Genomic DNA, 25,174 nt, shown 5'->3' on the forward strand with positions numbered 1-25,174 from the left:
AGGCCAGGGCTTTGGAGAGCATACATTTAGAACAGAGGCCTGTTGTCACATCCCCAATGCTAATGTGTCTAAGATGGAGAACTTAGGTCCTCATCACATGCCACTGGAGTCACTCAGCAGCCCAAGTTCCTTAAAGAGCTTGGGGAAGGCTCCTCATAGGAGAAATTACAGCAGAAGGGAGCCCAGTCTGGGTCCCGAAAGCCAAGCTGCTGCTTCTCCTGTTCTTCACAAGGCTCAACCTTGTCTGGAGGAAGTCCCCAGGTACGAACTCATGAGGTGGCGTTGAGCATCTCCAAGTGGAGCAGAACACTCCCTGTGTTTTGCTATTTTTAGAGCAATGCAAGTTGAGACAAGAAAAAATCCTTTTGTCCAGATGTTAAGTTTCTAGAAGCATCTAGAAGACAATTACCTTTGTGAAACAAATGTCTCCTAATCTTGTAGTTAAATTCCTTTTAGTTAGATTAGTCATTTTAAGTCGGAGTTTTACGAGAGTAAATTTTCTGAGTCAAGTTCCCAGCATGTATTTTTATGTCTGTGTATGTGCATGTGTATGTATGTTTGTGCATGTGCCACAGGATGCCTGTGAAGGACAGAAGACAGCCTCAGGTGACCATCTTCACCCTCCACTTTGTTAGGGAAGGCTGGCTGGCCCGAGAGCTTGCTGAGATCGCCCTGCCTCTGCTTCCCATCTCGTTGGCGCCCAGGGTTTACAATGCGTGCTGCCAGGCCTGGCTCTTATATGGGTTCTGGGAATCATAACTCGGGTCTTTGGGTTTGCACAGTGTGTGACTTACCCACCGAGCCATCTCCCCTGACCTCACGTACCATTCTTACAAGTCATTTGTTACAAACCCCTAAAGAAAATGATCCTAGCTTACATTTGATAGGTCACATGCATTTGTAGATCTAAATATGGCTGTGATCCCCTAGATGAGCTCTCTTTTAAAATTCTACTTGTAGAAAAGTAAGAAAAAATTTTATATTTACATTTTATATTTATATTATGGAATTCTTTTTTTAATTTTTAATTTTTATTTTATTGTGTATTGCCTACATGTAGCTAAGTGCACCCATGTTGTGCCCACGGAGGACAGAAGGCTGTCAGATCACCTGGAACTGGAGTTGCAGACAGTTGTTAGCTGCCATGTGGGTGCTGGGATTCGAACCCGGGTCTTTTGCAAGAACAACCAGTGTTCTTAACTGCTGAGCCATCTCTCTAGCCCCTATATTATGGAATTCTTATATCAAAGTCACAAAATACTACCATGTTGAAAGTACATGGTATTGTCATTTCTTCTGCATGAGTTCAAAATTTCATATATTTTTCCTCTGTGATTATGAAGTCTATCACTGTGAAAAAAGTGAGTTTTAGGGACATCTAAGGGACTAAAGTCAGCCATGCATCCTAGCATCCTTTTCTTTCTGGAGAGCCTGGCCCTCATGCATTTCCTAGGAGAACTGAGTGGCAGGGATGTTGGAACAGGCGTTTTCCTGACTCAGAGGAGTGGACCTGGGGCTGCTGTGAGTCCAGGTGCTCTGAGAACCCTGTCTAAGAAGCAGCACGTCCGTTTTCACCACCTGCACACCCTCAGAAGTTGTGAAATACTGGAACCCGTAACAACTAACTTCCCATTCTGACTTCTAGGAAATGTTTTTGTTCTCTGAGGAGAACAGAGGCTTTATGATCTCAGCCCCATCTTCCCCTTTTCCTTCCCCAGCTGCCTACTCCCTCTGTGAAAACCCAGGGGGCTCAGAAGCTGTGCAGCCCTCCTCCTAACCTCTTCAGATGGCTTCTGTGGTGCCTCTCACTGCCACACTGTGGGAGCCTTTACAGTTCCATTCAGAAGCATCATGCTTACAGGTGCAGCTCCCAACGATTGCACTGTGGGTGCCCCAGCATTCCTTCCCTGTTGGCAAAGGGCAAAGGGATGCAGGAGCTAGGGTGATGGGAAGTTAAGAGCTTATCTTCCTGAACGCCAGCCCAAAGTAGGCCATCACAACCGAGGGGCAGTAGCTTCTCTGTGGGCAGATGTAGCTGTTCATTTATTTTCTGGGATATTCATGAATAGGGAAAGAATAGAAGGATTTTAAGAACTGGTGAGCAAGTGTCTGATTATTTCATCTACCACATGGTATAGCTTCTCAGCTGTGTTCACATGGGTAGTTTGGAAAATCATTTGAAATGAAGAAAATGTTAATGTTAGGAGATTAGATTATCCAGCTGGTGACTTTCTTCTTGATATTATAGGAGACTGTGTGTGTGTGTGTGTGTGTGTGAGAGAGAGAGAGAGAGAGAGAGACCAGGAGCACTTGGGAGGTATAGATTAGGATTGATAGGACTTCAAAACAGACCAACAGACAGACAGACAGACAGACAGACAGTGTAAAATAGGGTAAAATAATCAGAGAGGGAAATAGAAATTTTGAATCCTTGTTTTAATTCTTGGAAAGAAATTACTTTCAAATATCTGTATATGCATTCAAATTAAAATATATTGAAATATATACATAGTAGCTCATTAGTTGACTTGCATTTACAAAGGACAGGGTTTCAGCTCAATGACTGCACATATGTTCATGTTCCTGGGAAGGAAAAGGAGATGTCACCTAATGTGGCTATGGACTGCTGGGATCATAGTGGGGTGAAAAAAGATGGGGATCATTGCGATTGTCCATAAACTTTTGAGGGGATTCAGTATTCTGTGAGCATTGTATCACTTACTTTTGTGTTTCTGTGGCCAAACATCCAAAGAACAACTTGAAAGAAGGAAAGAAAGAAAGAAAGAAAGAAAGAAGGAAAGACAGACTGACTCTCGGTTTTAGAGTTGTCAGCCTATCATGGTGGGGTGGGGAAGGCTTGGTGCAGAGCAGCTCCCCCCAGGACAGCTGGGAGGTAGAGAAAGGGAAGGCAGGAAGAGGACAGGGCAAGATGGAGCTCCTAAGGACCCCCCCCAGTGCCCTACTTCCTTCCCCCAGGTCCCTCCTCCTGCCTTTTAACATCTACCAATAATGTTACTATATTTTGAATCTATCAATAGATTAATTGACCAGGTCAGAGCCCTCCTGATCTAATCATCTCTGTAAATTATCCTTGACACACTCCAGAGGTCTACTTTCCTAATTCATAGGCATTTCTCAATCCAATCACATCGACACTTAAGATTAACCAGCACTCCCTGTGGTCATGATGATGGCGAATGCTCGTTGAATACCCAGTGCATGTGACAACCTGGAAGCAATGGCTTTGACTAACCCTCCTGTCATCCCTAGCAGGCAAAGGACTGTCGTAAAGATGAGGAAATGGAAGCACAGAGTTCATCAACTTACCCTTGGGTAGTTAACTAATGAGTGTTGACGCAGGATTCCAACTCAGTGCAGTCAGGCACCAGAGTTGAGCCATGGGCACCCAGTTATGTTACCAAGAACGATTATTTCTTGTCAGTATTGATGTTTGAATGAATCCACACCTGAGAGAGAGAGAGAGAGAGAGAGAGAGAGAGAGAGAGAGAGAGATGGAGAGACATGTTCGTATAGATGTGGGCATGTTATGTACACATGGATTTGGAGATCAGAGGTTGGTATCAGGTGTCTTCCTCTATCTCCCTCCACCTTATTTTTTGAGACAGAGTCTCTCTCTGAACCTAGAGCTCATTGTTTAGCAACTGAGCTGGGCAGATGGCTAGCAAGTCCCAGGAACCCTCCTGCCTCTGCCCTCTCAGTGCTGGGATTACAGGCATGTGCTGCCACGTCCCACTCTTTACATGGGATGCTGATAATCCAAACTCAGATACGCAAGCTTCTACAACACATTTTCCCCTTGGAGACATCTTCAAAGTCCCAGAAGCTAAACCCCAGGACTTTTATTGTCCTTGACAATGCTTTTTTTAAAAAAATTATTTATTATTTTCATTTTATGTGTATGAGTGTATTGCCTGCATGTATGTGAGTGCACCCGTGTCATGCAATGCCATGGAGGTCAGAAGAGGGCTTCGGATTCCCCTGGAACTGGAGTTAAGGATGGTTTGTAGCTGCCATGTGAATGCTGGGAATTGAACCCAGGTCCTCTGCAAGAGCAGTAAGTGCTCTTAACTGCTGAGCCGTCTCTCCAGCCCCTGTGCTTCTTTTTTAAAATTATTATTTTTATTTTATGTGCTTGTGTATATTGCCTGCATGTGCAATGCTCATGGAGGTCAGAAGAGGGCATCAGATCCCCTGGAACTGGAGTTACAGATGATTGTTAGCTGCCATGTGGGTGCTGGGATTTGAACCCAGGTCTTCTGTAAGAACAGCTAGTGCTCTTAACCACTGTGCCATCACTCCATGAAATGCTTTTCTTTATTCCATCAAATCATAAGAGCTGGGGGTTCGTTCAGTCAATAAAGCACATCCATGTGGACATGAGGCCTGGAGGTCAGAGTCCCAACCCGCAAAAAGCTGAGCAGGTATGATGGCAGCGTGCAATCCCAGTACTCAGGACCTAGAGACAGGGATCCCAAGGGCAGGCCAGCTACCTAGACCCTGTAGACATGCTTCAAGTTCACCCAAGAGACCCTGCCTCAATAAATAAAGCAAAGAGCGATTAAGAAAGATACCTGAATCATATGAACTTTGGACCTCCACATGCATATGCACACGTGCACCTATACACATGCAAACAGACATGCACACCACACACATTCGTATGCCTAAAGAAGTAATTTCCACAGGATCCACTCCAGTTGGTCACGTTGAGAGATCCCTGCCATTGGAAGCTAGAAACAGTTCACGTCTTCAGTGAGAAACAAATGGAATATTGTACTTGCTGGGTTAAGTCATCGCTAAAGGTCAGAAGACAGGACAAGTAGGTCAGCTGTGAGGATGGTCAGCGTCCGAGGGAAAACCCACCCACAGACATGAAAGAGGATTTTGCAGTCTTAAGTCTTAAGCATCATCTACACTGTGTTACTTGTGCTCCAGGGCTAGGGCACTGGCCAGTCCTGCCCACCCCTTCATAGTCGCCTCTCCCCAAGGGTCCCTCCCTTCCCTTAGGGTCTCACATTTGATAGGCAAGCTTCACTTTGCCTGTTTGGACCAAGCCCAGGCATTGGAGAGGAAAGAGAAGGAATCTTGGAAAGATTTGTTGCACCTGAGGCACTCCTCTGGAGTCTGTTTTGATTCTCTCTCTCTTTTTTTTTTTTTTTTTCCTCTAGAGACAGTTTCTCATGTAGCCTAGGTTGGCTTCAAAATCTCTATGTAGCCCAGGATGACCTTGACCTCCTGATTCTCCTGCCGGTACCTCCTGAGTACTTGGATGACTGGCACATACCACCACACCCAGTTTAGGCAGTGTTGGGGATTGAATCCCAGGCTTCATGGATGCTCGGCCAGCACTGTGCCAAGTGAGCCACATCCCCTTCTACTGTGTCATTCTTCTCTAGCCCTAAATGGAAGATTTCTTTGGATCTGTCTTCAAGCCACCCCTGAGGTTTGCCAGGATCCTTATAGACCTGCAAGTAGTAGCCAGAGAGAATAACACTGTTCTCCCATGTGCATTTTAGAGCCTCTGGATTTGGGTCGGATGAGATGCAGGGTCCCAGACCCTTGCCACCCCACTGAATGAACACAGGCTCTAGGATGCTCAGCCCCAAATTAATCATCTTAGAGAATTCTTTGAACACTCTGCAAATGATTGTTAGATTTGCTGATTTATGATGTGTATGTGTGTGCATATAATTACACCTATGTGTGTGGAGGTCAGAGGTCACCATTGGGTGGCTTTTACAATTGTTCTCCGTCTCAACCTGGAGCTCAGCAATTCGGCAAGGCGGGCTGGCCAGGGAGTGTCAGGAATCTACTTGTGCTGCTCCACCTGTGCAAATACCAAGAGACGCTGTGGCCAGAACTCGGGTCCTCATGCTTGTGCAGTAAGCACTTTACTGAGCCATCTCTCTAGCTGTGCTTGCAAGACAGACTTAATTCTTAGATGATGTTGATTTTGAATGTGTCTGGCCATGTTCTACAGAGACAGGTCAATAATAGGCCCATGTATAGCTCATAACTGCTCCTGCCATGAGTAGAAACCAAGCTTATCAATGAGATTCACACAGGAGAGAGAGAAGCAAGGGGAGTTTTAAAAAATGAGACTCACTCTGGCTTTCTCCAGCTGCAGCTCAACATGTAAAGACAGGACCTTTGGGTACGGGAGAGGTGGCTTAGCAGGTAGAAATACTGGTTCTTCATCAAGAGTACCTGGTTTTGGAGCCCAGCCACCACATGAAGCTAACAACTGTCCATAACTCCGTCTGTCCAGGCGCCCTCTTTTGGTATCTGCAGGCATTGAGCAATATGGCTGTACTTACATACAGGCAAACTACTCACACATAAAAGAAGTAAACATTTAAAAATATAGAACCTTTGGAATAGTATCTCCCATCCAGATAAGCCACCCTTAGCCCCTTTCACAGAGCGTTTGACTCACAGCCACTTACTTTTTGTGCCTTTCAAAATAGTCTCTTTTAAAGATCTGGAATTTCCAAACTTTTAAAGTACTCCCAGTGCTTACAAAACCTTAAATATTTGTAATTCCTTGAAGACTGTAAGGGTTGCTTTTGATAGGACAAAGAAAGACAGTACTGACTTTATGGGAAACCTCACCCAGGATTAATAAGTATCTTACAAGAGGGTGCAGTGATTGAAAACAGAAAGGGAAATGTTTATTTTATTCACTTAGAAGAAACCTCTGTAAATGTCTGGTATTTTAATAGGAAGAATATGTACTCTGGAAGTTAGAAGAAAACTAACAACTTATATTTGAGAGACATTTCATGTGCCCAGAGTGAGCGACTTCTGTCAGCACAGCAAAGGGGGGTTATGAGAAGTGACAGCCAAGCCATCCTGGCATCATACACCTTCCTTTGCCTCTCTGTTGTGAGGCTACTGCTTAGTAACTATCACTCTGACATGTGGGGCCAGTGGTTTCAAGCCCAGTGGCATCTGTGACAGTTAAATTGGAGAAAGGATTTGTAGCCATCAGCATCGCCCACAGCTGGGGTTACCAAACCCTCCATATGACTAAGTCAGACTGAAAGAATATCCATTGTGTGTCCAAAGTTTGACGGCAACGGGCCATATTCTGATCTTATTTGCTAAATCTGGTGTCCCTACTCAGTGGAAGAGGGACCCGTCATATTTTAAGAGAACTGTTTTACCAGTAGTATGACTGTATCTTTTTCATGTGGAGGAAGAAGTCTGCTCTCCATTGTCTCACTTACTAAAGGACACTGCCATCCTCTCAGCTGTCCCTGAGAGCCCAGTGTTCCTTGGCTAGGGATTACCGGTTCTGAAAAGATTCAGGAATGTCACACTTGTCTTTGATTCTGTCTCTCTAAGATCAAGTAGGTCAGAGCTCTTCCTTGGTTATATTTTAAGAGATTCTGCACACAGGGATTCATATGCCAGATACAAGGGCCTCTCAGATACAGATACATTCTTGAGCACCCCCTGGCTGTTTTCATAGATAATGTATTTATAGGTCACCTATTGATCAGACACAGGAAGAATATACTCACGTTTTGTCTCATTTAGTCTTACACCAGCTTTGGAGAACAATACTGTTTATTTATTTGGAAAGAGAGTTATAGCTGGGCATGCTGGAACGTGGTTAAAATATAACACACAGGAGGCTGAGGCAGGAGGATGCCAAGCTTGAAGTCAACCTAGGCTACATAGCCAGAATTTGTCTCAAAAAGAGAAAAGAAAGAAAGAAAAGGGGCCAGGCATGGTGGTACATGCCTCTAGTCCCAGATTCCAGGCCAGCCGGGGCTATATAGTAAGACCCTGTCTCAAAGAAAAAAGAAAAAGAAATTAAAAGGAAAAAATGAGAGAGAGAGAGAATTGTAAGATTTTGAGTTATTAACTTGCCTAGAAGTCATGCATTCAAATAGAAAATCCCTTCCAAGGCACAAGCTCTAGCCTCTTCTATCCTGCACTCATTTCTCTCTTCTGTCTTCTCTCTCTCTCTCTCTCTCTCTCTCTCTCTCTCTCTCTCTCTCTCTCCTGCTCTCATTTTGCTGTATCTCATGCAGGTCAAAGATTATATACTCTCTCTCTCTCCTGCTCTCATTTTGCTGTATCTCATGCAGGTCAAAGATTATAATGACTCACAATAAAACGAAGAGACCAGCCTACCTTGATGAGATGTGTTGTTCAGGAACAAATTACTTGAGCTCTTTGAGTCTTGGATTTTGTATTGCTTAACATTGGAAAAAAAAATATTGCCTGTGAAAATGGATTGAGATGATTCATGCAGGTTTGTAACATACTAAATAGTTGTTATCTGGTTGGTTCTAAAATCGAAGATGCTCACTGTCTGCTCGTTCAGTCAAATGCGTGGCAGTGAGATGGTGTCGGGCACAGCAGGGAACAAGGAGCCTTGACAGATTTGTGAAGAATGGAAAGGTGCATCGTACTGTTCAAACCCTCGGTCACACAGACCGCCTTGGTTAGACTCAGTGGACCACGAAACAAAAAGACATGAATGTAGGGAGAGGGAAGAGGGGGCTGATGTATGGGAGACCAAATTGAATGCATTGTTTATATATGTGGGATCGTCAGAGAATAAATTTAATTTAAAGCAAGGAAATAAAACAATCTAGAGGCCTTCAAGAAAAGAGGTTAACTGCCCATGGATCTGAGATTAGGGTCAAGTTCAAACCTGTTTTTAGCATGAGCTGTCTGGAGACCCAGGAGAAGCTCAGCGTGAGCAGCCATGTGGGAAGGGCGGCCTGAGGTTTTCACCTACAGAGCCTGTGGGCGCACTTTCTCCGATGTCTCTTAATCTTCTATGGGAAGGGAAGGTCAGGTCAGGGCCTGGAATTCCTTGAGAATTCCTTAAAAATTTCTGGTTCCGGACTAGGAATTATTTATGTTCTTTGTATAATATACAGTTGCTTTTCTGGGCCTCCCTTGGGGGAAAACAGTCAGCATCAATTACTTTCATTTTTTTTTTCAGGAAAACAAAACAAATCTGAGCCAGTATTTGAAGGCAAAGGATTATGGACTTGGATAAAATGTTCAGAGCCCATGGATCTTACCACCCATTTTTAGAGTGGGTCTTCCCACTGCAATTAACTCAAGCTAGAAAATACTTCATAGATAACACCCAGATAACACCCAGGCAGTTCTATAACCTGTCACGTTGACAATCTAGATTAACCATCACAGTAGGGGAAGTGTAGGTACAGGGCAGGAGTCCCATAACCCAGGGAACCCTGGTCATGGGGCATCAACTGTGATATGCGCTATGCAAAAATAATGACAGGAAGTTGGATAGAATGGGGCTGAAGTGGAACAGCCAGGAGGCCGGATGCTGGCAAGACCATGGTCAGGAGGATCCTTAGAGTGTATGAATATATTCAGAGAAGGAACCAGTCATGAGAATTGCCAAGGATCATTTCCAGGTAGACCCTTCAGGGCCTCAACAGAGCACTGTGGGGAAGAAGTCAAGTCAGGGGAACACAGACTCAGTTGAAAATGGTAACAGTAAGAAGATGCTTCTGTGGGCTCCTTGTCTCCAACTCACAGCTCTATCGATCCCTCTGTGATAATATGTACGTATCACAGATTGCATGTGGTGTGCATGTGTGTGTGTATGCATATCCATACCTTTAAGCTAACTAAATTTCAGACATGTAGCATAGGCACATGTACCCTAAAGCCTCATTTATCAGGTGAAAGGTCTTCACGATGAATTTTGTGACTATAAACAGATGCCACCTCATCAATTACCACCACCTCCCCTGAGGCCAACACAGCCAGTCCATCACAGTACCTCTCTCCCTCCCTCTCCTGGATATTCTTGACATTGTGTTGGGGACAGGCTTACCAATGAATGATAAAGCAGGGGATCGGGATCTTTGGCTCCTGTGGGTGCATGCCCAGGATCCTCTCTGATATTTTTGTATCTGTGTCCTGTCACACAGAAAAGAGAGACAAGATAGATCTTGTCCGTCAGAACAGGGCAGGAATGAAATATTGATGCCCCCTAGTCAGAAGGTGACAGCATTGAAGGGGCTTTAGAAAAAAGCACTCAGGTCATACTCATACATGAATCGTGAATCATGGTCGTGGGTATTTCAGATGCACTTTTGACTACCTGTGACATTGAAGGTATGATCACACATATTGGCTGAGGGCGGATATTTGGGTGTGGAGAATTCACGTGGACTTAAGTGAGAGCCACACTAAGAATTAGTGTTCTAGGCCAGCAAGGAACTCAGAGTACAATAAAATTAGGAAAAGGGAGAGCGAGCAAAAGAGAGAGGGAGAAAAAGAGAGAGGAGAGAGAGACAGAAACAGAGAGAGTGAGAGAGAGCGCTCTGCATGAAGGTGTGAGAACGAACTGAGTTAGAGGCTATACCAACACTTCAAGGAAGAGCAATGTGAAGTCTGACTGTGGGGTGAGAGTCTGTAAAGAACTGGAATTCACAACAATTTTGTGTTCTTCAGTTGAAGGTGGGACTTGATTTGCCCTCCCATAGCAGCTTCTGCCTTCCTGGGGTTCATCTGTATCTAGTCACCAGCAAGTGACCTTACCCACAGGTACCTGGTCACCTCTGGACTCCCCTCACCTGCTGCTGCTGTGTGGTTTACTTCATGGTGCCCACTGTGTCCTTCCTTGAACTCTGGACGACATACAAGAACTGTTATAATAAAAAGAGCTTAGGGGCCTGGAGAGATGGCTGTCAGTAAAGTACTTGCTTTGCCAAATGCAAAGATCTGAGTTTGATCCCCAGAACCCATGTGAAAAGCACTGGGGAGGTGGGTCCCTGTGACTCTCTGGCCAGTCAGTCTAGCCTCCTTGGTGAGCTCCAGGCCAATAAGAGATTTTGTTTCCAAAGCCAAGGTGGATGTCCCTAAGGAATGACACCCACCTGTGCATACATGTGCGCACATGTGTGCATGCCCACAAGACCACATACACAGATACACATAGAGAGAAAAGAGCTCACAGAATACATCATAGGCCTGTGTAGTCACAAGAACACCTGTAGTTATTTTGCTTAATGACCCAAAACACAAGAGTAGAGATGTAGCAATTTTACTATAATGCATTATTTTATTTCTTTATAGTTGATGATTGTTGTCAATCTCTTACCGTGCTTAATTTATAGATTAAACTTTATCATAAGCATGTATGTGTAGATTACAAAACAAGTATATATGTTGTACACCCACTGGAGATGAGGGGCCACTGTACCCATTCTGTGCTATTGGCCAGCAGGATATGAGTTAGTGTTAACTACAGGAAGTGAACAGCAAAGCCAGCTACATTTACGTCTACGTGGAGTGAATGAGTCACTTGTCATTATTTGTGGTGCGCTGTTTAAAGTTGAATTCCCCATAGTGCAATAAAAATACCAAACTCCTGATATGGAGGTTGGAAGAGGATGAGGTTAATTCATGTTAATTTAGATTATTCATGGGAATCCAAGCAGTGCTGTACACACTTTGCCAAAGGCCAGGCTGGCTAAGATATCACTTCCCCAACCTCAGTGACCTTTAAGTTGGGTTTTTCCCAACTTCAGCTTGTTTAATTGCGTCTGTGAAAAATGCAGTTTTTAGAGATGTTCACTTTCAGAGCTGCATCTAAGGAAGTTTACCGATGCCAAAAACGAAGGGAAGCTACGGGTTTGCTTTCTTGTATACAGACCTGAGAGGTGAGAAGGCATCTTAGCCTGAGTACATCTACCCCACCTCCTCATCAGCTCATCTCATCTGTGTTCCCTTTCTCCAAAGATGAGCTATGTAGGCAACCTGGTGTCTAAGCTTCAAGTTTAATCATGACTTCATATCATTGCTATACACAGGCAGGTGTCCCAGTCTCAGCCGTGTTGTCACACTCGTTGGATAATTCTTTGCATGGGATGTTGTCCTGACACTGCAGGATGTTAGGTGGTATCCTCTTCATCTGTTAGTTCCTAATGGCACTCCTCCTCAGGTTTTTCTTTTGCTCTGTTTTTTTTTTTTTTTTTGTGTGTGTGTGTGTATGTGTGTGTGCCTGAGGCTGACATTGGGAGTCTTTATCACTCTCTACCTTATCCATTGAGGTGGGATCTCTCACTCGAACACACAGCTTGCCAATACTGTTAGTCTGTCAAGTCAGCTGGCTCCAGGGATTCCTTGTCTCTGCCTTCTGAGTTCTAGAATCACACGGTGCTCATGATTTTGTGGCAGGTGCTTTACACACTGGGTTATCTCCCCAGCCCTCTTGCAAGTTTTGGTAGTCAAAATTCTAGTCATTGCCAGGAGCGGCCTCGCTCCTGATTGGGAACTACTAACAGGAAGGCTTAATTTTATATTTTGTTTTTTAAGAAGTGGGAATAATTTCATACAGGTTTCTTCCAACTAAAATTATTATTTTTATTTGATGTGTACGAGTGTATTGCCTGCATGTATGTGAGTGTACCTGTGTCGTGCAATGCTGCGGAGGTCAGAAGAGGGCTTCGGATTCCCCTGGAACTGGAGTTAAGGATGGTTCATAGATGCCATGTGGGTGCTGGGAATTGAGCCTGGGTCCTCTGCAAGAGCAGTCAGTGCTCTTAACCACTGAGCCATCTCTCCAGCCCTCAGTAATGACTTTTATTGGCTGCTTAATATTGTGTGGGATGGACGCGGCATGGTGTCAATGCTTACCTTGTCATGCTCTCATCATGGAATAGACAAGGGCTCTGGTCCTTACCCTCATCCAAACACCAGGCTGCAACTTGTATTTTGGTACCTAAACTTTTACAGATTCCCAGAAATGGAATGATATTCATTTAAAAAGACAACTATCGATTGTCTGATGATGGCATTTGGAGAAAGCTGTAAATTGTGTATAAATTGTGTAAGGCTGATCTGATTCTGAAACCTCAGTGGACAGTAGATGTAGATTATTAGAGTGACTTTTTTATATTTTATTATTTTTATTTTATGTGTATGAGTGTATTACCTGCATGTAGGTAAGTACACCCGTGTTGTGCAATGCCTGCGTGGGACAGAAGAGGCCATCGGATCCCCTGGAACTGGAGTTATGGACAGTTGTTAGCTGCCATGTGGGTGCTGGGATTCGAACTCGGGATCTTCTGCAAGAACAGCCAGTGTTCTTAACTGCTGAGCCATCTCTCTAGCCCCTAGAGTGATTTTTTTAAGCTGGAAAAGAAATATGAATATATTTATGACTTAGCTTTTTTTGGTCCTAAAAATAGGAACTCCTTGTGCTGGAAGAAATTTGGATTTCCAGTTCAGTTAGTAGACTGTTCAAATTTCATATTAGTTAAGTTTTTGAATGACAATATCAATTTAAATGGTGAGGAAAAAACTATGCCCACAGTGTTATTTTTTTTCTATTAACAATATAACTAATGTTAAGTATTTTAGGGCCAGAAATGGAAGCTGAAGCAGGGACTGGAGTAAAGCTGTATTGGGTGATATAAATAATATAATAATAATAATAAACAACATACTATGTGAGTTTCCTTAGCATTGATATCTACCTGAAACTCTGGGTTGAACTCTTATACTCAAGTCAGTTCAGTCTGAATATGATGTCAATATCAAATGACTAATGGATATTGTTCTGTTTGAGACTTTGGATCATTTTAATACTGTTTGATTCCTCTGTTGCTAGCTCGGCTCAGCCTTTAAGTAGCTTGTATTCACTTCTTCTATTGTTTACCCTTTTAGAGACTTCAGCTGAAAGAGGGAAAACAGCTTGGCCTTAGAATTCCAAGATCATACTCCACGGTAAGAAAATGAATTCTTTTTGACTATTTGAGTGACTCGGTGAGTCTGACATTTCTGATGGACACAGTGCTATAGGGAGAGTTGTCTTCTGTGAGCAGAGGCTGCTGGAATCTTCACTGGCTTCAAGTGTGTTGTGCAGAAAGACAGATCTAAGTCCAAATGAGGCAAAGTGTTTGTTTTACTGGGTTCACTTTAAAAACAGACAAATAATGCATGCGTGCTGAGAGTGGAATTTCGCGCTGCGGTCCCTGCTGCAGTGGAGTCAGGAGGTGCTCTGTGGACTGCTGGAGTAGCTGTGTAGCTCCCAGCCTCTGTGGAGCTTCTGGGCTTTGCTTGATGCCTCTTGATGGCCCAGGAATAAGTTGTTCTCCGTTTCACTCCTGAGTTATACTTGGGCAGCTCCAAATCCTCTTTTTTCTTACATCATTTCTCCTAATAAGAAAGATTCTCTGAATGCCCCTTCGGTGTTTGGGTGTAAAGCTGACTTGCAATTGAGCAACTCCATCTTCTGTGTTTTTGTTTGTTATCTTACATGGGATTAATTATAAATGGTTTCCATTTAAAATGATAAATTTTATCACATTGTAGTATATTTGGGGAAAGAGATATTTCAAAAATTTATTTCATTGGTAATTTAGCACAGCAAGTATTACTGTTTTTTTAAAACAATTTCCAATGACCATCCTGTCATTTTCACATAATTGGAAAATATGACTCCTAATAATTTATATTTTAATATATATGCACACATGTGGCAAATGATATGTATCTATGTCCTACCCTCCCAGGGCAGCTGGTTTTCTTTCCAGGACACACTTGATATCTCTGGTTTTCTGACTCATTGGGCCTTTTAGAGTATTTGCTCTGTTGGTAATTGATTCTTTCTAAGCAGTGCTTCAGTGAACACGTTTCTGCACGCCATTTCTCATGTGTGAGCATTCAGGCTGAAGGAAAGGTCTGCTACTCAATATATAAAACAAAACTCTGTACTAGCTTCTGAACAAGGGACAAAAGTGATTGGGGTACATGTCTATCAAAATGGGGCAAGAGCTGATTTTATGTAGAGTTCTGGGGTGCACTGAGTTTGGGAATCGAAACACCTTATGAGAAAGTATCTAGGGATTAGTTAATGTTTGATTATGAAGGCTTAGTAATGAGTGTATGCCTGCTGCTTTTGACTGGTTTTCAGAATTGCAGGGCTATAGTTGATTGGTTGGTTATAAGGAGCATTCCTAAGGCAAATTTTCAGTTTGATAACCCAGGTTATCATGGTGACATGTTTATGATAACCTCATGACATGGTCAGAGAAGAGCTAGCCTTTTCATTTCTTGAATTTCAAGAATAGGAACTTTAAGTTCTTAACTGCATGAAGAAGCATCAGGAAATGGAGCCGCTAAATGAGAATGTGTGCCCACTCTTTGTGGACTTCCAAGGACTGTTAGCAGTTTGCGTTCCCACTGGCAAGAATAACAGGGCTCGCCAAGTTTTTGACCTTTGTTACATTGTAGATAAAATATAAGTATTGTTTTGTCTTGGAATTTTAAATAATCTGACTTCCAAGAATAAATTTGATGTTTTTTGACATAAGGTGTGTGTATCCTGGCATGCTCCTCCGTGTGTGTGTTTGTGGAAGATAGAGGTTGCCTTACTTTTTGATATGGTCTCTCGCTGAACCTGGAGCTCACCAGTTGCCTAAACTGGCTGGCCAGTGAATCCCCAGGATCTGCCTGTCTCTGCCCCACAATGCTGGGACTATATACATGCTGCTTCCAGCTTTGATGTGGGTGTTGGGGATCCAAACTCTGATCCTCAGGCTGCTTCAGGAGGCACCTTACCCCCTGATTTATCTCCCCAGCATAAAACTTTAAACATGGTAAAAACTATCATGTCAATTATGTGCATGTGTCTGCCGTCATCTGGCCTTTTCAATCGAGGTCCTACACAATATTGATTTTTAAGGACTTTTTATGTTAATCCTTCACATGAAAAGTTGTAAGTATCTTCCACAGTATGGTGTGTTTTAATTTTCCTCACAGTATTCAGGCAGAGAGTACATGTAAAGACTTACTTTGACACAGTTGGATTGACCCATTAATTTATTGACTTCTGGGTTTTATGTTATATTTGGAAAAACTCTCACTTATAGATTATATTTTTCTTTCCTTTTTGTTTTAAAGATTATATCGGAGGGGGCAGGGTAGGGGACATTTGTACCTTGGCATACATGTTAAAATCAGAGGCTAATTTGAAGGAGTCAGTTCTCTCCTTCTACCATGTGTGTCCCAGAGATGGAACTTAGGTCCTCAGACCGGGTAGCAAACACCTCTTCCCACTGAGCCGTCTCACAGCTCTGGAGAGTCTATTTGCCTTTCCATGACACTCTAATGGCTTCAGTTTCATTTATTCTTCTGTAATTCACATGGGCATACATATGAGGGATGAATAGAACTTTTCAGTTAGTTACATAGATGTCTAATTACTATTCTTAATATGTTATTTTCCTATCGCTTTGATTATCATCTTTGATCCAAACTAAATGTTAATAGTGTGTTTACTTCTGGTTTTCTCATCTGATTCATTGATTAGGATTCATATATTTTTTCATTTATTATGATACTCTGTTTTTCTGTGTTTAGACTTTGTGCTAATTACTGTGATAATTACATTGAATGAATGATCTGTGACTTACTCAGAAAATCTTTCTTTCAACATTCAGCATTGGATGGAGTTTGCTTACAGATCAACAAATTATTTCCTAAAACTTTATCTCAGTATATTCCATAAGCCACCATTGCAGGGGCTGTTCTCCCTGGGGTCCTCTCCTGCCCATCATTTCATATGTGGCAATGGATGTGTCCATGGCCCTGTATCTATCTCTCCTCCTATATAACAGGCAAACCTTGCTGCCTACAGACAGCTTGAGACTTTTACTTGTGTAATAAAATAATAAAGATCCTTCAGAAAACAGGTGTTTGTTATGCTATAATAGCATTTGTTGGAGCTTGGATATTTTTGATTGAGCTATGGTACTGAAAAATTTAAAGAAACATCTCATACTCAGTTGAAAAATATGTGATTTCATTTCCTAATATACTTGTTCTGAAATCAGGGGCTGTTCCTGCATGGGGTTCAGAAGCATTGACTAAATCATGGCAGTGCTGTAACTGTGCATGTATAGGTGTGTAAGAGTGGATGAGAACAGGAGTAGATTTGTGCATGGCTCTGCTTTCACAGGAGGATAATCCTAAGAAGTATTTGCTTCTCCGGTCTATTCTATCACTCTGATTTCTATTCGTCATTCAAATGATTCTGTTGACTTACACTGAAAGAGAGAGAGAGAGAGAGAGAGAGAGAGAGAGAGACAGACAGACAGACAGACAGACAGACAGAGATAGAGTATTAGAAGCCAGTCCCGTCCAAGGTCATCCAAGGTCACTGAAGTGAGGTTTCAACCCAGAATCAAATTTCTTTTTCCTCGACTTGAGCTTGCTTTACTGAGTAGGGACAGGGACCTTTGAAGGCAGGCAGTTTCCAGCTGTGCATTAATTTAGAGGAGACCTTCCTCTGCAGACACTAGGTACTTTCTCCAAAGCATTCTAAAGCACAATGGTCCACATTTATATGTAGGATTAGTTGTTTCTTAAGCAATTTTGAAATTATTATTCAACTTAGGTCCTCGCTGGCTTATACTAGCATGAAGAGGGCTAATGCCACGGGGGGGGGGTGTAGTTACCCACCTGAGATCACATGGTAAGTCATTGGTGTGAAAAAGAAAAGAGAGGTCCATAAAAAGTGAATATCATTTCAGTGAACAATCCTTTAGAGCATGAGGTCATTGTTATGATTCATAGGGTGGAGGCAGAAGACACCAGTAAGCCCAATAGTGTGTGGCTGTTCAAATGATTTCCCACCATAGAATTAAAAAAAAAAAAACAATAGAGGAGAATCAAGAGTGGCCAGATGGGTTCTTGCCTCCTGCTTTGTTTCTGCCTCGGACAAGTGCCACAATTCACTACAAACTCTGGAAAAAGAAATTGAATTTCCTTATTTCCATGAATGTTGCTAGCTTTTCCTCCCAAGGGTTGATGGTAGGGAGCAGTAATAGAGAACACAGAGACTCAGTATGCATGAACTCTACATGAAGGTTTTCTAGTCATCATATCTGCTATGTTCACTCTTTCTAGGGAGGAAAAATAAACATCTATTCACTTTAGATGGGCAGTTACAACAGACCAAAGTGCTACTTGACAGAAGTCCACCTTGGTGAGATCAATGAATTAGTTGAGCTTTCTTAAAGAGCATGGCTGAGGGGTTACTCACAGGAACATGGGAGACCCCCAAACAACTGCATCACCACAAAGCCCTACCCCATAATTGATGATAGTTTTGTGAAGTTGAATCATGGAGTCCCTATTTCAGTTAGATTTCTGCTTCTATATTTCCAGTATCTCCCAAGACCCCTTGAAGCTGGGAGGGGAGGAGTTATAGTGGAATCCCAGGTCAGGGTGTCGGGACTCTCCCCACCTCTACTACTAGGGAGTGCCAATAGCTCCTACCATAGACCTGATGGTCACTGTATTTTCTGCTCTAAGTTAATACCTATTCCAATATAGCATCATGTTTTGCCTGGAGGGAAAAGAAAATCTCCATATGATATCCATTATTTAGTGATACCAACTGTTTCATTCTGTGATACTGGGTTTGTGAGCTTTCTATTACTATATTAAATATGTGAGCTCATCAACCTATACAGAAAAATGTTTTGGGTCAGAATTTTAGAGGCTATAGTACAGGATCAATAAGCCCCTTGCTTTGAGCCCGACGAAGCTTGGTGTGGTGGAAATATCTGAGGGTTTGCCATCGCTTGCTTTGTCCTAGGAATTCAGAGACAGAGGAAGACGTGGCAGAGCTTTCACAGTCTCCCTCAAAGGTAAGCTTCCAAAGACTTGAAGCCCTCCTTTAAGCCCCACCTCCGAATGTTCTAGCACTGTCACCCTGGAAAGCAAGCCTTTGCTCCTTGACTGTTGGGGAACATTAAGATCTGAGCTATGGCATTAGTCAATGTCTCAAACTGCTCTCTTCTTAAATTTTATGACATAGGATACTGGCCAAACTCATCTTGGGGAAATAAAATACAGTGCTGACTGAAGAGGAGAAGAGGTACACAGGCAGGTCCTAATAAAAGCATCTAAAAACCTATCGTTCCATTCTGGGGAGACACCAGACTGGCCAGAGAGTCCTTATGATTCAACTTCTGAAGCTAGGTTGTGTCTAGTAGCTGCCGTCTTGAACAAAGTCAACAGAAGCTGGGTAGATCTTGTCCTTTGGGAGACTTTCTGGACTAAACATAAGTTTTCCCCTAACGGGAATAAAATATGGGTATACGTAAGCGTTTCAGTTGAAGCAGTCCTGTACAGCACGTGTAAGAATACCTAATACTGAACCCCTCCAACAGAATCTGACGGAGTAGCTCCGCTGGGAAGTTTGGTCATTATTATGGATTGAATGTGAATGTGAAATGGTACCCACTAGCTTCTGTGGACATTTGGGTCCCTGGTGGTGCTGTCTTGGGATGTTGTGGAACCTTTGGGAGGTGAAGCATAAATGGAGTAGGTCACTGGAGAGTGGGTCTTGAGATCCACCTCATAGCAGAGCCCCATTGCCAGTTCTCGCCCTGTTTCCTGGTTCACTGCGATGTGAGCGAGCGGCTACCTCAAGCTGCCTCTGCATGGAGCCACCAGCGCCACACTTTCTCCTCCCTGATAGACTATAGCCCCACAAACTATGAACCACCAGATAACTCTCCTCTCTTCAGTGGTTTCTTCCAAGTATTTATCACAGTAAAGAGAAAACTGGAGTAGAGCAATCTCTGGGTTAACAAATTGCTGATTGATTCCAGTTACGGCTGGTTTTGCTGCATGCTGTTCTTTGGCATTAAATCTGATCACACTTGGACAAGTGATAACATAGGCTAAGAGATTCATTTTCAGGTAATGATGAATTTGACCAAGTCTCTACATTAGAGATTGAAGCACAGATCAACATTCGTGTATACAGAAACATGTGCAAGCACATGTACCATGAAGAGATTTATCTGATAGGTAAAAAATATGAGTGTTTAAAATTTCTGTTCTTTAAAAGAAAGTATATTGGGGGTGGGGGCTACTGAACAGCTCACCTTAAGACCAAAAAGGGCAAAAGTTGGAATAGAGGCCAAGCAATGATTTCATTATACAAATGAAACTCCATCCATCCCTGAGGACTGACTCCTTTTAGAAGTTAGAACAGCCTTTTTGAGCTCACGCTTACAGGCTCTATAACTGTCACTCCAGAGCAATTGTAGAAGGTTATCACTAAGGATGGAAGGGTTGACACATAATATTCAGAGCTTTAACTACCTTTCTGTGGCAGCCATATAAATAAAATAGATAATCCAGATGGCCTGTCCCCTGGTGAACGGCGAACTGTGTAGGGAGGAGAGGAGTCCAAACAGGTGAGACCGATCCACAGCAAAACCAAGCAAGAGCATTAGAATGAATTTTAGTTCAACTGTAGCATCAGAAGGCTTAGTGATGTCACAGAATATTTTCCCCAAAGAGGGCACTGGAAGGAAATAGCTCAGGAAAGTTTAAATGCAATTCAGAATTAATCCTACTACACTGTGTTCTGCGGAGATTCCATATCATCATGGCAAGTTTTGTGATACCCAGCTTACCGATAAGAAAACTGAATCTCATTAAGCCGAAATGGTTACCTAAATAATTGCTGTCAAGCTGTCTCAGATGGTATTAGCTCAACATCTCATTCACACACTTGAACTTCACGCCTGCGGATGTAGGACCTTCCTTATGTCAGCAAACATGAGGGATATTAGATAAGGTAGCGACCTCTAATGGTAAGTAGTGTGTGGCATGATGGGATCAAATGGTGAGACGCTGCACAGCCTTTTCTGTCTTGACTGTTCTGCGGTCTTCTGGAAAGTCTGAACACAGTGACCAAAAAACAGTCTTGGAAATTCACGAAAAATTTTAGTGATTAGGACTAAATCACAGCCATAAATCAGGTGGAACTTCCCAAGAAAGAAAACGTTTTTGATAGCTAGAACTTCCCTTTCTGTTGATTCATTTTATAAGATGCCCACACAACGGATCTAATAGCCAGCAAACCATCATTGGGTACACCAGTGATTGCTAATTACCCACGGAAACCGACTTTTGAACAAGAAGTGTGCATTTTAATTGCCTCTTAGTAAGATGTTTGTCTTTTTCTTTTCCCACCACGGTCCCACCAGCACTTACCCCAGCACTGCCTGAGCTATAATAGATTCGTAATAGACATGGTTATGTATTAATAATAATAAAGATAAATTACGTTTGCAAGTGCTTTCCTCTATACTTGATCTTCATAACAATTCTGCAGGGTGTGTCTGAAATGTATGGTTATCCCTGCTTTATGGATGATGAAACCAATCTACTGTAAAATCAGGAGAGTCTCCCAAGTCACGTGGGTGCCTCAGGACACAGGCTTTGACTTGGTTTCTTTGACAGCATTCTATCCTGTGTCTAACAGATCATGCCGTTCTGTGGAACTCACAGAACTATGGGAAAAGGATGTGGCTACTGGTGTGGCTTTTGTCCCTCCCGGGTGGGGGAAGGGGAGATCTCCCAACCTCTCTGGGATAGTTCTCTCATCTTTAAAACAGTAAAAATAGCTACTTCCATTTACAAAGTTTTGGTGAAAATTTATTGCGATAACACATTTGAGATTTGGGCATAGCTCATTCCTCACTTTGTTCTTGTGAACGTCAGTTAACCTACAAAATATCTAACTTTATGTAAACTTTAGTACCTGTTTGCTTATAATGAATTTTTCTATGGCAATTTCTGGCAATTTTTAAGATTTCTAAATATTTCTTTGACTTAAAGGAAAGTAAGAATTATGCAACCATTATACAAGGTACTGGTGCCAGAATGCTGAATGTTTTTCCTGATTTTATATATATGTTTCTGTTAGAAAATATGGGAAATACAGAAAAAGATACAGAATAAAACAATGGCCATGGAAAATCATCCTATTTAGAAGAATCATGTCTTATTCAAACAAAATTGTGTTTTTATGTAAAAGAAAGTGGGCTGAAAGAAAACAAAAGTGTTCTTGGCCATCTTTAGGAAGATTGATATCTGCTCCAAATACATTCAAAGACTAGAAAATCAGTATTAGATGCTCAATGTTGTTATATACGTGTTGGCAGTTGATGAGGTAATATCTCTGAATCTCAGTTCTTTCAACCTAACAGTGAATTAGTTTCAGATTTCCAGAGTAATTCATTTTTGCATTCTTACAACAAACTTTTACATAAAGTATATTTTAAAAAAATAATAGAAAAAATTTAAAGCATGCTATTAAATTAAAAATAATAAATAGTTATAATTTTAATTTCATCTCAAAATGTCAGTATTTTATTTATAAAATTTAAAATCTGCATTTATGAAGGAAATTGGACTGTACTTCGATTTTTCTGAAATTTTCAGTTTTTCACAATATCAGTATAAGGATCCACGTAAGAAACTGAGAAATCTTCAGCTTTCTTGGTGGGGAATTGTAGACGACTGTAAACGTTCCCAGTTGTTTCTTCGTTTGTCTCTTCCATCATCTTTTATACGTTCTCTAACAACTATTTTATCCATTTTCTGATTCATTAGAATAGGATTTTACACAATCCGCAGTTAAACTTTGGTCTGATCTATTTTAGTTTTCACTTCCTTTAAAATTTTAAAATATTTTTAATTGAAGTTTTTCAATTGCCATACAATATAATTTGACAGTATTTAGGTCTCTACCTGTCTGTGTCTCCTCTTATTGCCCCCACCCACCCAATTTAATGTGATTTTTATATATAAAACAAGACCTATAGAATCTAATTTGTGTCCCCAAATGTCCTTCAGTGTGGGCCCATCCACTGGAGCCTGGTTAACCTACCAAGAGTCTCATATTTGAAAGAGGCTATCTCTCCCCGTCCCAGGTTCCATCTATTGCCAACGTTTCTTTACTTTGGGTTGGGGTTTCTTATGCACTTCCCCATGTCTATGATGGGATTTTGTCTGATTTGAGCTCATGTAGGACTTGTGCATGCTCTCACCATTGCTGTGAGATCATATGAGTAATGCCCAGTTATCCAGAAAACTCTGTTCCCTTGTGACAATCCACCTCCTCTGGCTCTTACAGTCTTTTCACCCCCTCTTTTGCAGTGATCCCTGAGCCTTGGGAAGCAGAAGTTTGATACAGGTGCCCTATTCAGGGATAAGCACCCTGTACCCTCTTGATCCCTGCATAGATGTCAATTTCTGTGCTAATCACCATCGGCTGCATAAGGAAACTTCTCTGGTGAGAGTTGAGAGATACATTAATTCTGTGAAGACTGGAGGGGCATGCAGATCTGGGCCTGATCCATTTGAAAATTTATGGATTAAAAAAAATCATTTTGGGAGGCAGAGGCAGGTGGATCTCTATGAGTTTGAGGCCAGCCTGGTCTACATAGTGAGTTCCAGGCCAACTGGGGCTACAAGGAAACCCTGTCTCAAAAAACAAAACAAAACAAAAAATCATTTTCATATGATTATTTCTGCTTAATGTTTGATTATTAGAGCTTTTTAAAAAAATAAATAATTTATTGAGAATTTCATTCATGCATATAAGGTATTTTGATCAAATCCATGCCTACTCCCTCCTATCTAACCTCTCCCATATCTCTCCATTACTTTTTTCTGATAACTTCATGTGCTCTTTCTTCTTTGATTTATTTATTTTTATGGGGCTTTTGGCTACTCTAACATTCCCCCCTCTGAAGAGGTATCCTTAAAATCTTTTAAGGATTAGATACAAGCTCCCAAATACTTCCAAAAGTTTTGGCCTTTGGAACGGAGTATGTTACTAAGAGGCCCAAGGACATTTTGACTTTTAGCCAAGAAACTGGCTACTTTTCTTTGGGGTCTTTTTACCCTAACTGCCTAGCCAATTCCTACCTCCTATTCTTATCACACCATCCTCTGAAGAGGTTACCCAAATTGCCAATAGGGAATAGGGACACATGCTGAACAGGGATGCAGGGTGGGGCAATTGGAGTACCCTTTCAGTGGGCCTATCTAAAAGACTCCCAAATAGCATGACTCTTATCTCTAAGGGGAAAAGATAGTCCTTGAATCATGAATAGGAGATATGAAGGAGAAGTAAAGGCAAGAGTAATTAGCATTACAAGTTCTAGACAGGGAACTAGAAAAAAATCAGAACAGGGCAATTTTCAAATGTTCATATGAGTCCATTGCAATTTCTTGACAAAGGCTTCCAAAAGCATCCCTCTATTGGGTTCCTCCTTGTTTTTCTTTTGTCTTCCAAGGCTGGACTCAAGAGTGATGGATTCAGGATTTGCTTTCAGGTATTTTGATAGCTCTTGGAGTGGTTAGAATCAGTGTCAGTTCCCTCTCAAAGGCTTCTAGATAGAGGGAGAAAACAAATTTATCCATCATTTTAGAACAATAGCTGGTTGTCTCTCTTAGCTACAGGTTGAGACTCAAAATCATCAATGAGAAATAATTGTCTAAATAACCTTTTATACAGACTAGAGCCTAATATCTGGGAAGTTTAATCCCTTGAACTCTTAAAGAAGTATACTGATGACTTTACTCTTTGGTTATACTTTCCTCTTGGGTGTTTAAGACCATACAGTTGGCCCAAATAAATCAATTTATTTTTACACTTAAGGTCATTTGAGGATCTGTTCCTCAGGGGTCACATGGGCTTGGGAGGAGCTCCTGGCTCCTTTCTTTTACCAGTTCCATTTATGTGAAGATAAGTCAAAGGTCCTGCTCAACCATGTCTGGATTCACTTGGAAGCATGAATGTTTCCTCTGAGTTGACCCTCCTCTTTGTAGACTGGAAGACTGGACACTGGTTCAAGTCCATCTCGTGGGGTTTCCATGTCCTCCCTGAAGAAGAGGACAGGTAACTAAGCACAGTTACAGGACATTTTGAGATATGTTCCATAGTCCCCTGGAACTTAGTTGACCTTGGAGGGCAAAGGGCAAAAACTGTCCTTTAAGTCCCTCTGACCACATTAGTATAGGCCTCAAACTATAGCTGTTAAACATCCAATATAGTTAGTTGCACCAGTCTGGTACTTTTAATTATCATGTGCTTTGTGGATAAGGCTTGAATAAAAAAGCCAAATATTCTCAGATAAACCTTGACTAGATATATTGATCCTTAAAGTGGTTGACTAAACTGTGTTCATAGAAAATTTAAGATTATGTATATATTATTTTTGTCTCATTCTTTATATATCATAACAAACCTACACAGACCTTCATCACTTGCTTAGGCTTTCTCATTTTTTCTATTTTGGAAAATATCTCC

General features: G+C 41.9%; 1 long non-coding RNA gene across 1 annotated transcript in view; it reads left to right on the plus strand.

The window, feature by feature from the left end:
• Window positions 1–25,174, plus strand: part of LOC115070874 — a 311,242-nt gene that overhangs the window by 75,878 nt on the left and 210,190 nt on the right. The window contains exon 2 of the long non-coding RNA XR_003849980.1: window positions 13,705–13,764. This is a non-coding gene — a long non-coding RNA (uncharacterized LOC115070874). The remainder of the gene's footprint in view (window positions 1–13,704; window positions 13,765–25,174) is intronic.

The sequence above is a fragment of the Nannospalax galili genome, unplaced genomic scaffold (genome assembly GCF_000622305.1).
Source record: "Nannospalax galili isolate Female #2095 unplaced genomic scaffold, S.galili_v1.0 scaffold136, whole genome shotgun sequence".
Classification (NCBI taxonomy): Eukaryota; Metazoa; Chordata; class Mammalia; order Rodentia; family Spalacidae; genus Nannospalax; species Nannospalax galili.